This window comes from Micromys minutus, assembly GCF_963924665.1.
Source record: "Micromys minutus genome assembly, chromosome: X".
Taxonomy (NCBI): Eukaryota; Metazoa; Chordata; class Mammalia; order Rodentia; family Muridae; genus Micromys; species Micromys minutus.
Genome location: NC_137970.1, coordinates 87,219,903 through 87,233,567, shown reverse-complemented (window position 1 = coordinate 87,233,567; position 13,665 = coordinate 87,219,903). Strand labels below are relative to the sequence as shown.

General features: G+C 44.5%; 1 pseudogene across 1 annotated transcript; it reads left to right on the top strand.

The window, feature by feature from the left end:
• The first annotated feature begins 1,379 nt into the window (after positions 1-1,379).
• On the top strand, positions 1,380-13,433 carry LOC308415398 (testis-specific Y-encoded-like protein 1; annotated as a pseudogene). Its single transcript has 2 exons — positions 1,380-1,468; positions 12,895-13,433. The product of its transcript is annotated as a testis-specific Y-encoded-like protein 1 (transcript).
• Positions 13,434-13,665: the final 232 nt, after the last annotated feature.

The window sequence follows — 13,665 nt, the reverse complement described above, 5'->3', positions numbered from 1 at the left end:
GGTAAAGGAAAGACTGAGAGATACAATGAACTACTGGTCCTCTATGATCCAAGACTGTGGATCTGTTAATTCAATAAGCATCTGTGTTTCTCCAGCAAATCCCTGGACAGGACAGAGACAGGAAGACCAGGTATCTTTTGACCCTTCACCCTGGCTGATATCCCAGGATGTTAGGGAATGTGAGCTAGTCAGGAGAAGCCAGGAGGAGTATGCTGCATGCTTGGGTGTGAGGAATCACAGCCAGGAGGCCATCAAGGCAACAGTCCATGGTGGTACCCTGGCAGCCCAACCTGTTTTGAACCCCTTTGGGATTATGGAAGACTCAGCCTGTGTCTACTCAGATTCCAGCAGCCACATCTCTGCTTAGGCTCCCTGCTCACTTGATACACACAGTGAGGTGTCTTGAATCTGATGATGGTGGACCACCACTCATCCACCCACCGACCACTTTGGGGTTCCGGAGACTTGGGAGTATTCCTCACAGGTCTGGGTCCAAACTCTTCGGCTAGAGATAACCCTGAACATAGAAAGGGGGTGAGGTGGGATTTAGGTTGGCAGGGACATATCTGTCCAGGAGAGCTAGCTGCCTTGCCCTGAGATATTGAGACAGCCCAGAAGCTGGGTAGCCTGTTCCGAACCCTGTCTTTCTGTGTTTAACACTGGGAGGTGGGGGTTGGGAGGGCTATCTGGAATGGTGAATGCTCCGGAGCCTCAAGGACAACATAGGGGACCTAGAAATGTCTGGTATACAGGGCCAGGCTGAACAAGTTCCCCAAGAGCACCCAGGGGCAGGCCTTGGTACAGATCGCTGTGTAGGGTGATCTCAGTGTTGACCCTGTCCAACCTAAGATGTCTGCCAGCTCTGGTGGTATCTCTCTGTACACCAGTATTCAAGAAGCAGAAGAAGAATCACAATAATGTTGAGGCTAGCCTTGTCTACAACAGTGAAGTACAATACAGCCTGGGCTACATAAGGGGACCTTATCTCAAAACATGAGAGACAACAGGACCTGTTAACATCTTGCAATTTTTGTCTCCATTAAAAGGGGATAAAGATCTCTGAAGCCATCCCATCTCCCTGAATGCAGTTACCTTGAGGTCAGCACTGAAGTTGTTGATCTTTTGCCAGCCTGAGTTTTCCAGAGAAGGCCCTAGAAACTCGGGGAGCAGAATCCCAGGAACAAGACATGAGGATTGAACAGGGCACCATCACGGTAGCATCAGAAGAGAAGTCAGAAGTGGCAATGCACAGGAGTGAGGAGGTGATGAAGGTGGAGCTGAAGCCTGTGGGTAAGAAACTGGCCATGTAGGAGGCTAGTGGAGAAATGAGGGTGTCGCAGGAGAAGTAAGGGCCTTGGCACATAAGCATAGATCTTCACATGAACCCGCTGGAGGACATCCAGTTAGAACTGTACACTGTTTACGCTCAGGCAGACAGGGACTTCCAACATCTGGAGCAGAAGTTTGGGCAGATGCGGCAACACTCTTTGGAATGACGGAATTACATCATTCAGAATATCCCAGACTTCTGGATGACTGCCTTCAGGAACCACCTTCAGTTATCTGCCATGATTAGGGGTCAGGATGCAGAGATGTTAAGGTCCATAACCAATGTGGAGGTGAAGGAACTGAGACATCCTAAGACAGAATGCAAATTCAAATTCTTTTTTTCAAAGAAACTTCTACTTCAGAAACAAGCTGATTGTCAAGGAATATGAAGTGAGATCATCTGGTCGAGTGGTGTCTCTTTCCACTCCAATCATATGACAGAGGGGTATGAGCCCCAGTCCTTTATTTGCAGAAACCAAGACTTTCTCTGCAGATTCTTCACCTAGTTCTCAGACCACAGCCTTCCAGAATCTGACAGAATCCCTGAGATTATCAATGAGGACCTGTGGCTAAACCCATTGCAATACTACCTGTCTCCTGAAGGAATCCTTAGACCCAGATGTAGCCCATTAAGTGATGCTGTGGTGATTCTCAGGCCAATTGGCTTCCAGTCAGATTAACTTTTACCTTTGAAAATGCAACTGAACAGGTCCCTTCTCACCTGTGCTTGAGCAGATGCAACAGGTACACAGTGTTTTGACTTCTTTGCTCCTGACTCTTCTGCATCTTCTGTCTGAATAGTTTCTCCACCTCCACATTAAGACTGTTAAACTTCTTCTGCTTTCACATGGCCCCCATGCTGTTCTGAGTTAGTATTTGCTGGTTCATGGACAGTGCTTGTACCCTTTCTTAGAGCAACAATAGAACTGTACATTAAACTGTGAATCCTGTTTTCAGTTTTGCCCACTTACTGCCACCTATATGTCTTTATCTTTTTACCTGTTCAGCATGAGGCAGTGTGGGCACAAACGTTTGGGACAGTTGTTTGGGCCTAAGGTTGTTGCAGGAGTGGGCCAACTTCTGTGTGATTTTGTTACTTTTTCTAGTCTACATCACACTTTGTTTGCCAGTACTCCTCACCCTCACTCTCCCACCTTTCTCCTGTTATTAGAGAAAAGTAGCTCAGAAACATCTGTAACATTAGGAGTTGTAGTTCTGAGCATTTCTGGAGAGGATGCTCTGTAAGAGGCCACAGAACTTTGCCTTGTCTCTCTCTTACCCACTCCTCAACCTGGTTAGCAAGCCCTAGAAAGCTTATAGGGAGACTAAAGTAGACACACACTTCCTAATGGTTTATAAAAGAAGGAAAGGGATTGTGATGGGTACTCTAAGTATGGAAAGTGAGATGAAAAGGTGTAGAACCAAAATAAGTCAGATAAGATTGGTCTGAGGATGAAGACAGGATGTGTGCTTTCACAGTTTGGTCAAAGGCGATGGGAAGAGAATTTCTCAGGAAAATACTTTCTCTGAGTCTTGAATTTTGCCTAGACCATGCTATTTAAAGAAGTAGGGCCAGTTTTTTGTTATTTTCCTCTCTATGTCTGATCTGATGTCAGTGAAAGTGTAATATTGTACTTATATTTTACCAATATTCAGTAAAATGTGACTTGTTTCATCTTATGGAGAAATTTATACACTTCTGTTTGCATTCACTTGAAACCATTTAGAAGAACAATAGTCTTTACAATACTGAAACCTAAGTGAATATTCATAACAGTTTTCAATATTAATCCAAATTCTTATTAAGGTTGGATAATTTGGTTTTTAGTAAATGTGTCTCTCAAATTATTGTCTTCATGGGAAAATAAATATGTGACTTGACTGCCTTGATAGTCTCTTCTTAAACTGCACATAGCTGTAAAATTTCTTTGTCAGATTAGCACTGTATTATGAGTATATTTCTTGCCATTTTTATGCATCATGGTATATAAAAGCACGGCACCCTGTTAGATAGCTTTTTTTCCTCACCTTGACCATAAACCTGCCTGAATGGGTTTGTATAATTAACAAGACTGTTGAATTATCAGATTTCGTGAATGAACACAATAAACATTATCCCAGAGGTATCAAGGGAACACAGTAATGTTTCTCCTGCTTAAAGAGTGATTGTTACTGCTAGAGTTTTGTTGCTTCAGAAGGTTGACAGTTACAACTGTTTAATGAGATTTGAGACCCTTCCACAAAACTTGTGCAGTACTCCCATATCTTCACTCTTCAGTCTCACAATTTGTCTCCACAGATGATATTTTCATGTTATTGAAATGTGCATTTCATAAGCAGACACGAATAAAGTACTTACCAGTTAATATACCATTTCAGGCCCTTTCATCTGTTTAAATATTAACTTTATTATTATCTTCCATTTGTCAGATACTTCAAAGGTTTTATCATAACTTCTCGGCCATGTATTATTTCTGTTCCCCAGTGAGAGATAACCTTTCAAGGGATACTTTTTGCTGGAAAATATAGTAATTACTCACTGTGCTGAATTACACACTTTTTAAAAAGGCATTTTTCTAGGGCTTGAAAAGGAAAATGGATACATTCCATTCCTTTTCAGAACTGATATGCAAATAATACCATGATAGAGTAGGTAGAGAAAGATTCTATTTCTCATTTTTATTTTTATTTCCCTCAGAATTTAGAAAACTAACGAAATATATCTAAGTATATTCAGTTTTTTATTGCCACTACCATGCATTGCACATAGTTGTCAGCAATTTATACATTGACAAAATGAACCACACAGATGGTAGAGGTAATTGTCCAGAAAGACTTAGTGTAACAGAAAGAAGTTTCTTGCTATCTGTGTTGTTAAACCAAGACATCCTGGGTTTTGGCATAAGTGTTAGGAAAAGGATGAAGGTTGTGTGGAGGGGGTATGGCCTGTGGAGGTGTAGTGATGACTGGAGGTATGCGGGATGCCTCTGGAGGACCCATGTTGGGAATCCCTTCCACCTAAGGGACCGGACACACCAGGAGAGAGTACAGAATACAGTTTATTCAGGTCATGGGGAAGTTAAGAGGGTAGTAGAGGCAGAGAGAAGAGAGGAGTAGAGGTTGCCATGAGCAAGTGGAGAGAGAGGGCATAAGGGAACAAGAGCAAGAGAAGGAGGAGGGGGCATGCAGCACCTTTTAGAGTGTCATGTCATTGGGGTGTAGCATACCTGGCTGTTGCCAGGTAACTGAGGGGTGGGGTTTACCGAATCCCAACAATCTTGCCTTAGAAACCATGATGATAGTTTTCAATCCACTTGTAAAAGTAATGTCAGAAGAATTTGCAAAGCAGTTTCATAAATAGCAAAAGGCTCTTTTAATGATGAGACAATGTTTAGACTTTTTAATGTATTATTAATCATCTGCGATAACAACACCACTTCATGTTGAATACTCTTGTAAAATTTATTTCCTTTTGAACATTTTAAGGTAGATCTTACACTGACAATAAGATATTATACTCTAGGCATATGTTGTCTAATACACTGGCAGTCTGAATCATGGGTTAGTGTTTGGACATATTTATCTGCTCTACACAGACTTGCTATAAGTAACATGTACTAACTTACAGAGTGTGAAAAACAAGATATTTCAGGTATTCACATTACATTTTGAGAATACTGTCAGAACTGGGCTAAATATATTTCATATATAAATTTATATTTATATAGCATATAAATATAAATCACTTTTCCATTAATGTGGCGAGTCATAATTATATAGGACATTATTTAATGAATCTCTAAGTAAATGTATTTTTAAAATTTAAACAGTATTGCTTTCTTCCCATGAACTACATATGCTTTTGAGTAAGTCAAGGTTTTTCTAGCTAAAATACAAGATCAATAAAGAATAGTGGGTTAAAAGAAGTGAGATATGTGTATTAATTTGAATGCCTAAAATACAATGAGTTGTTTGTAAAATTTCCTGTGCAACTTAGTCTACTTCTGTTATATGCAGAGTAGATTAAGTCTAAATTTACACTTTATGGTTTATAATTCTCTAAATTCTACCAAATTTTAAAGACTAGTGTAGATTCATATTTTTTATAATAAAATGGTTATCATCTAATGTAGAGATAAGCACTGTATTCAGAATTCACTCACTGTAGATGTTATAATAGCTGAAAATTAAACCTGAAATAGGTTATTCTATTCTATGCATGTGCAGTATAATACAATTGCCGTGTATGTATTACATGAGCTTTGTATTTAACAGTTGTTTAGCTGCAACAAATCTGGGCTTGGCATTGTATCAGGTCACTTTCCTGAGTGCTTAACAGTTGAAGGAGCATGCTTCACTTTTGAATAGTAATATGGTCTTAAATGTTAGCACCCTTAGTCATTTTTGGATGTGATTAGGTGAGATGGATTTGTCTTTGCTATTTAGAAACTCATTCAATGAAGGTAGTATCACATGTTTTGTGCTTTCTCCTTAATACTCAATATTGCTCATCCCTAAAAAAAAAAAAAATACACAAACAAATTCAGGGGAAAAAAACTGGCAAAGAGGAAGCATCAAAGACGTTGGCAACTTCTCACTTTTCTTTACTATTGAGTCCTAGACTAAAGGATTCCTGTGACCATCTATTTGTTTTATTTGTATTTTTAGAGCTGACCCAACGCAGGACCTACTGCTTGCTAGGCAAGCACTGTACCATTGAGCTATGTCCCTGTTTGAGCCTTTTAGGAAAGACCTAGTAACTTGTGAGCAATGCTTTATTCACGGCTAATTGCTGCTCTGATCCATTAGACTGCCTTCATCCATTTCTCCTCACTTCAGAGATTCTGAAGACCTACAAGAAGATTCCACCTACCCATGTTATAGGAAGCTACAGTTGTCAGTTTGACACAAACTTGGAATGAGCTGGGAAGAAGAATCCACACTTGAAAAATTGTTAAGATCAGATTGGCTTGTGGACATGGCTGTGTGTCATTTTCTGAATTGATAATTGGCATGTCCCACTGTGGGAAATGCCACCCTAGACAGGTGAGGCCTGGCCATGTAAGGAAGATAGCTGAAAAGCTAGAAGGAACACACCAGTTCTGCTTTGGTTCCTGCCTTCAGGTTTCTGCTCTTGATGATGTACCTATAAACTGACATAAGACTTCTTTACTGTTCTAGGGTTTAATTGCTGTGAAGAGACTCCATGACTAATGTAACTCCTATGAAAGAAAACTATTAGATATAGCTTAAAATTGTAATGGTCCATCTGTTGTCACTATGGCAGAAAGCTGGACATAATACAACCAGAGCTAGTGCTGTAAGAGCCAAGAGCTCTACATCTTGATCCAAACACAGCCAGGAGGGAACGGACTATCTTCTTGCCTTTGCCTCTAGAGTTCAGACATACAATGACTACCAGATTAAAAAAAAATTATTAGAGTGAAAAAAATAGAAAAAAGTAAGGGGGTAAAGTGGGATTGAGAAAGGAAGGGACATATCTGTCGAGGAGAGGTAGCTACCTTGCCCTGAGACATTGAGACAGCCCAGAAGCTGGATAGCCTGTCCCCAACCCTGTCTTTCTGTATTTAACACTGGGAGGTGGGGGTTGGGAGGGCTGTCTGGAATGGTGAATGCTCGGGAGCCTCAAGAAAAACATAGGGGACTGAGAACGGTCTGGTATACAGGAACAGGCTGGAGAAGTTCCCCAAGAGCACCCAGAGGCAGGCCTGGGTCCAGATAGCTCTGTAGCGAAATCTCAGTGGTGACCCTGTTTAACCTAAGATGTCTGCCAGCCATCCTTCCTGTACTCAGGACCTGGGAGGCCGCGCTCCCGAGTCCAGCGAGCCAAAGCCTGAGTCCCTTGCTCTGTCCTCTGGTCAGCTGGATGCTGCTGGCTCACCGGACTCTCCCGGGGCCAAGAAGCTCTCAGGAGCCCTGAATTCTTTCTCTGCAGCCAGGAAAAGAACTGCTCCAGGGCAGGCGAGCAGGCCTGCCGCCATGTTCAGAGATGCACAGGGACCTGCACCCGGAAGCCTCAGAAAGATTCTGTGTGATGTCATTACTACACCTCCAATGCCAACTGCTGGTCAGCATAGGAGCTCTCCCTCTGCCCTTCGTTTGGGAAAAACGCCAATGGGCTGCAAAAAGCCAACAACATGGCTGACTAGCACTAGGTCTTCTTCTGCAGAGATGGGGCTTTATGCAGGTCACTGGGGATCCCTTAGGGATGATTCTGTGCCTTCTTGTGTGTGTGTGCACCCACGAGTGTGTGCCTCTGCCTGTGGGTGCACAGGGACATTCTAGAACAACCTGGGTGCGGACTGTCTAACAGATTCAGGAGAATCCAGGGTGCTGAAGCGTCCTGGGACAGTGGGGGCGCACTGCAGACAGAGAGAAAGACTGGATTACAGGTGCACCTTAAGCTAAGGACACCAGCCAATCCTTGCTGTGGCCCCCAGGGGCCTGAGCAGCTGCTTGCAGGGGAGCCTAGGAGAGCCATATGGAACCCGCAGGCCAATCTGGACAATAGGGGCAGAGCCTCAGAAATAAACAAACCTCTGAACTTGAGGACCAAGACCTGAACCACCACCACACTCAGTTAGCAGCCAGACAGCAGAACTGGGACCAGCCCAGTGATCCAGCCTTTTCCTGCTTGAACCTGCCCCCAAGGGTACCCAATAAAGCTCACAGCCCCTTCTCTTCTTGAGGGTGCTGACTCTCAGTCTCAGTGCACACTCGAGGTTCTAGGTCAAAGCAGACTACCAAGAAGGCCCTCCCAGGATGATACTGGGCTGGTAAGGCATCAGGGAGGTGAAATCAGTCATGGCAGAACTCAGGCCAAAGGGGAAGTTGGAACACCGATTGTGGATAGGGGAAAACTTAGTCAGTAGGAACTAGACCCAACTCTGGCTTCTCCACTGGCAGCAGGAGGATCTGCAGGGGACCCAGGGCAATGGGTGGGCTGCTTCCTGGGTGTACCTGTGAAGCCCCAGGTTTCCCTAGCCTGAGCCCCAACTACCATTAGACATGACAAGAAGGGTCCCGAAAACCTTAGTCTTCTTACCCGGGAAACAAAGGTGGGTTTCTCAGGTAGCCCTCAATATGACTTCTGTCAGAAGATGTCCCACAATGTCATCTGGTCATCCTTTGGCTTCTGATGCCACAGATGTTCCAGGCTGCACAAATGCACAATCTCATGGCAGGCTGCCTGCTACCCTGAGCTGAAGGGAAAGGCATGTCCAAAGAAGAATGGACTATTCTACCCCAACATGCCCCCTTGTCTACAACATCCTGGCCTTGGGCCCTAATTCCAAGAACTTACTAAGCATCCCCAGGCCGTGAGCAGCCAGGCAACCATTAGGAGCTCATTCCAGCTCCCTCACAATCTCTCTCCTCTCACTAACCCTCCATCCCAACCCCACCTCATCCCATACCATCAGTAATCACCAGGCCACACTCTGGGGACACTTTGCCTTCTGTCCCTCTCCCAAAATCCCGAAGTCATCATCACAGGTGGATCCTTCTTTCTGTGTAACCCCCCAATCTCTCTCCAAACACACACACACACACACACACACACACACACACACACACAAACACACCCACCCACCCACACACACACACACACAAACACAAACACCTACCTATGCTCCTCCTCTTTCTGCCTCTAGCTCACCATTATACACAACAACAGCCACAATTTCCAGGGCAGATGGCAATCTCTGGGTACCAGATGATGTAAACCACGTTCCTTTGGAAACTGTCACTATCTCGGATAAGCCTTCATTCAGGGGCACTGAGAGTCTGCAGAGGTCCACCACCTCCCCTACCCCATGCACTGCCTAGGTCTTAAGTCACAGCTGGTGGAGGGAGAGTCCTCTAAGAGCCTCCAAGACACAAGCCTGCCAGTGCTTTTCAATTATCTTTCCTGACCAAGCTGCCTGGAGGCTTCTGCTCTGATGCAACCAAGAGAGCTCTATCCAGGCAGGCCTGCTCTGAGTTCTCAGAGGTGCAAGGCCAGGAACCCCAAAACATAACCTGATCTGCCACCTTGCATATTGTTGTTAAGCAATTGTCCCATCCACCAAGACACAAGGCCTAGAGGGAAGGATTCCTCTGCAAGCCACTGGGGACCTTGGTACACCATTACTCAGCCTAGCTACTTCCTGGGGATATAGCCTTAAGGGTTGCCTCTATATCCAAACCTGTCCTTCCCAGACAACACTGACCTCAAGGAAACAGGAACTTCTACACTCTGAGTCCCTGCTGTATCTGCTTCTAGGCCCTTGGGGCCTAGGTTCCTAAGCCTGGGACAGACACAAATTAAAGAGACTCACAGACTATGTTTCACTCAGTTACCAGCCAGGCCATCAGAACTGGTATCTGAATGCAGTTACCTTGATGTCATCACTGAAGTTGTTGATCCTTTGCCAGCCTGAGTTTTTCAGATGGAAGTTGGCCCATCTCTGGTAGAATAGACAGCATGGTTAACGACTGAGGCATCTCTCTAGCACTAAAAGTTAAACAGAGTAGAAGAAGGTAAACTTCCTATTCTGGTTTAATAAGGTGAACGAACGTGAATCTTTAAAGTCTGTGTTCATCCTGAGATTCTCAATTTGTGTTCTTTCAAATTATCCCCACTTCACTGTGTAGGCTTTAGGGTTTCACTGTCCACTAGGAACACGTTTCAAAACTTGCTAAACATTCTTTAAAACACACATAATGTGCTATTGTTATGAGAGGGGCACACAAGTGGAGGTTAGAGAACAGAATTGAGGAGTTGGTTCTCTTCCACCTTTCCACGTGCTCTGGAGATCAAATTCAGGTCAGCAGGCTTGGTAAGAAATACTTTACCCACTGAGCCTCCCTTCAGGGTCATGAATCTTTTGCTAAATGCCTTCAGAACTTCCCTTTAAGTATAAACCAAAAAACTGCTGAACAGAACCTAACCCACGTCAAAGGCTTTTAGTACTGCTGACTCATAGACACTGTCATTGTCCTCCCTTGATGTCACCTTCAGCTGAAGTTCACCAAGTAGAGCAGTGCAGTCTGGGACAGTCTAGCCCATGCAGTACCAAGGAAGATTCAGCAAAGCTCTTTGGTCATGAAGCCACTAAGACAAAGGGACATTTTTGTTGTTGGTTTGTTAGATCTAACAAACTCTGCCTTCTCAATTGCTGGAATTTCATAGGTGCCCAAAGCACAACCAAACATGGACTTTGTGTAAGGAATATTGTTATCCATTGTCACAGTCAGATCATCCCAATACCATCCTCTAATCCCAACTTTATATACATACCTTAGCTTTTTAAAAATCAAGTTTCCTCTAGTTTGTTTTTCTTTTTTTGCAGGTGTGTGCTTGTGGTTTTGTGTGTGTTTGTGTGTGTGTGTGTGTGTTGTTTATGAGACCAGGTCTCTCTGTACCTATGGTTGATCTCTAGGCCAGGCTGGCCTTGAACCCAGATCTCCTGTCGCTGCAGAGCTGGACCAAAATGTTTGTGCCACCTTGCACTGCTGTTTCCTCTAGTTTTAATGCTCCGTAGATAAAATTTGAAATTTTTTGCTAGACACAAAATGAGCTCCTGTCTCAATAACAATTCAAAATAGTCAGGCTTGGGGGTACACACTAATAATCCCTGCACTTAGATTAATGCAGGAGGATTGCTGTTCAAAGCCTGCTTGATTTACAGACTGAGACCATTGCTCAAACAAAACCAAAATGAAGAATGAAAATAGAGTATGGGCTCAGTAGAAAACTAGTCTATATAATTGTGAACTACACACCAGTTTCTTACAAAAATCGTGGAATTAGACAGGTGTGCATTTCCTCATACCGAGCACACCAGTCACCACTGCCACACCCAAGCTGATACAGCTTCAGAGGAAGACAGAAAGGGCAGTTTTTCTCGTTCTGGTGCATCTGTGAGAAACACACACACACACACACACACACACACACACACACACACACAATGAAATAAAGCAAGTAGAATATGTTTGCGGTAAAATAGTCTACCTCTTTCATAATTATGGAAACAGCGCTTTGTCAATGATATGCAAAGTCTAATTCACTGTGTTAAATGTCTTTCTCTGTGGTGCTGATGACTGAGACTGAGTCCATACTTATCATTGAGCTCTATTCCCAACTCTGCCTTCCAAATATTTCTAAACACATTTCAGCCAAACTCAAATTGTTCCATAAATTTTGTCCTGCTCCCTAGTTTAAAACTTTGTTTTCTTTTCTTTTTAAAAACAAGATTCACTTATAATGTATAGTTTTCTCCCTGCATGTATGCCTGCACACCAGAAGAGGGCAGTAGATACAGTTAGGACATTTTCTTTAAAAGATTTAAGAGAATTGAAAATTCATATGTCAGAGTCAACTAACCTGGACCCTCAAATGCTCTCTGAGTCTCAATCACCAACCCTAGAGCAAGCACAGGCTTGACCTCGGCACCCTGCACACATGTAGCTGATGAGGTGTTAGGTCTTCATGGGGTTACCTCAACAACTAAAACAGAGGCTCTCTATTAGCTGGTGGCATGCCTGTTTATCTTTGGATAAAATAAATAAAAGCCTTGTCTGGTCTCAATGGGAGTGGAAGCCCCCAGGCCTGCCATGAAATGAAGCCCCGCCATCACTCATTGAACAGCCAGACAGCAGAACTAGAGATCCAGCTGTTTTGGAACCCTTTGGGATTATGGCAGACTCGGGCTGTGACTACTCAGATTCACCAGGAGCCACATCTCAGCCTAGCCACCTCGCCCACGTGGTACAAACAGTGTGGTGGCTTGAATCTGATGATGGTGATCACCACCTCCCATCCACTCCCAGACCACTGTCCAGTTCCGGCAAGTTGGGAGTGTTCCTCACAGGTCTGGGTCCCTACTCTCCAGTCAGAGATGACTCTGAACATGTAAAGGTGGTGAGGGTGAGTAAACTGACGTCTGTGCGACCGGACCGGTCATGAGAGGCCCAGACCGGGATGAGGGGACCTCTGTCCCTGACAACCGCGACGTCTGTGATGCAAACACTGCCATGGCGACCTCAGGCTGGCATATGCTGCTCAGGGAGAAGGTGGTAACAGGTGAGGGCCTCGCGGGGATGGTGGGGAGCCCAGAGCCCTGGAGTTTCTTGGGCCTTGATCACCAGATGCAGGTGGTCACACCTAGGCAGGGAGAGATTCTGACTGCTGTCGGGGGCCTCGCGGCAGTGGCGTTTTTAATACCGAAAGAAGCAGAGAAGGCCCTAGAAACTCGGGGAGCTGAAGCCCAGTCCCACGAGGAGAGGATTGAATGGGGCACCATCGTGGTAGCATCAGAAGAGATGTCAGAAGTGGCAATGCACAAAAGTGAGGAGGTGATGAAGGTGGAGCTGAAGCCTGCGGGTGAAAAACTGGAGATGTGGGAGGCTCGGGGAGTAGTGAGGGAGTCACAAGACAAGGCAGGGCCTTGGCACATAAGCATAGATCTTCACAGGAACCTGCTGGAGGACATCTAGTTAGAAATGGACACTGAATCCTCAGGCTGACAGGGCCTACCAACATCTGGAGCAGAAGTGTAGGCAGATGTGGCAACACTCTCTGGAATGCAGGAACTACATCATTCAGAATATCCCAGACTTCTGGATGACTGCCTTCAGGAACCACCCTCAGTTATCCGCCATGACTAGGGGTCAGGATGCAGAGATGTTAAGGTCCATAACCAATCTGGAGGTGAAGGAACTGAGACTTCCTAAGACAGAATGCAAATTCAAGTTCTTTTTCAAAGAAACCCCTACTTCAGGAACAAGCTGATTGTCAAGCAATATGAAATGAGATCATCTGGTCGAGTGGTGTCTCTTTCCACTGCAATCATATGGCAGAGCAGGTATGAGCCCCAGTCCTTTATTCGCAGAAACCAAGACCTTCTCTGTAGTTTCTTCACCTGGTTCTCAGACCACAGCCTTCCAGAATCTGGCAGAATCCCGAGATTATCAAAGAATACCTGTGGCTTAACCCATTGCAATACTACCTGTCTCGTGAAGGAATCTGTAGACCACGATGTCGCCCAATAAGGGATCCTGTGGAGATTCTCAGGCCTTTTGGCTTCCTGTCAGGTTAACTTTTACCTTTGAAAATGCAACTGAACGGGTCCCTTCTCACCTGTGCTTGAGGAGATGCAGCGGGTACGCAGTGTTTTGATTTCTTTGCTCCTAACTTTTCTGAATCTTCTGTCTTAATAGTTTCTCTGCCTGGACGTTAAGACTGTGGACCCGCTTCTGCTTTCTCATGACCCCCATGCTGTTCTGAATTTGTATCTGCAGGTTCATGGACAGGGCTTGTACCCTTTCTAA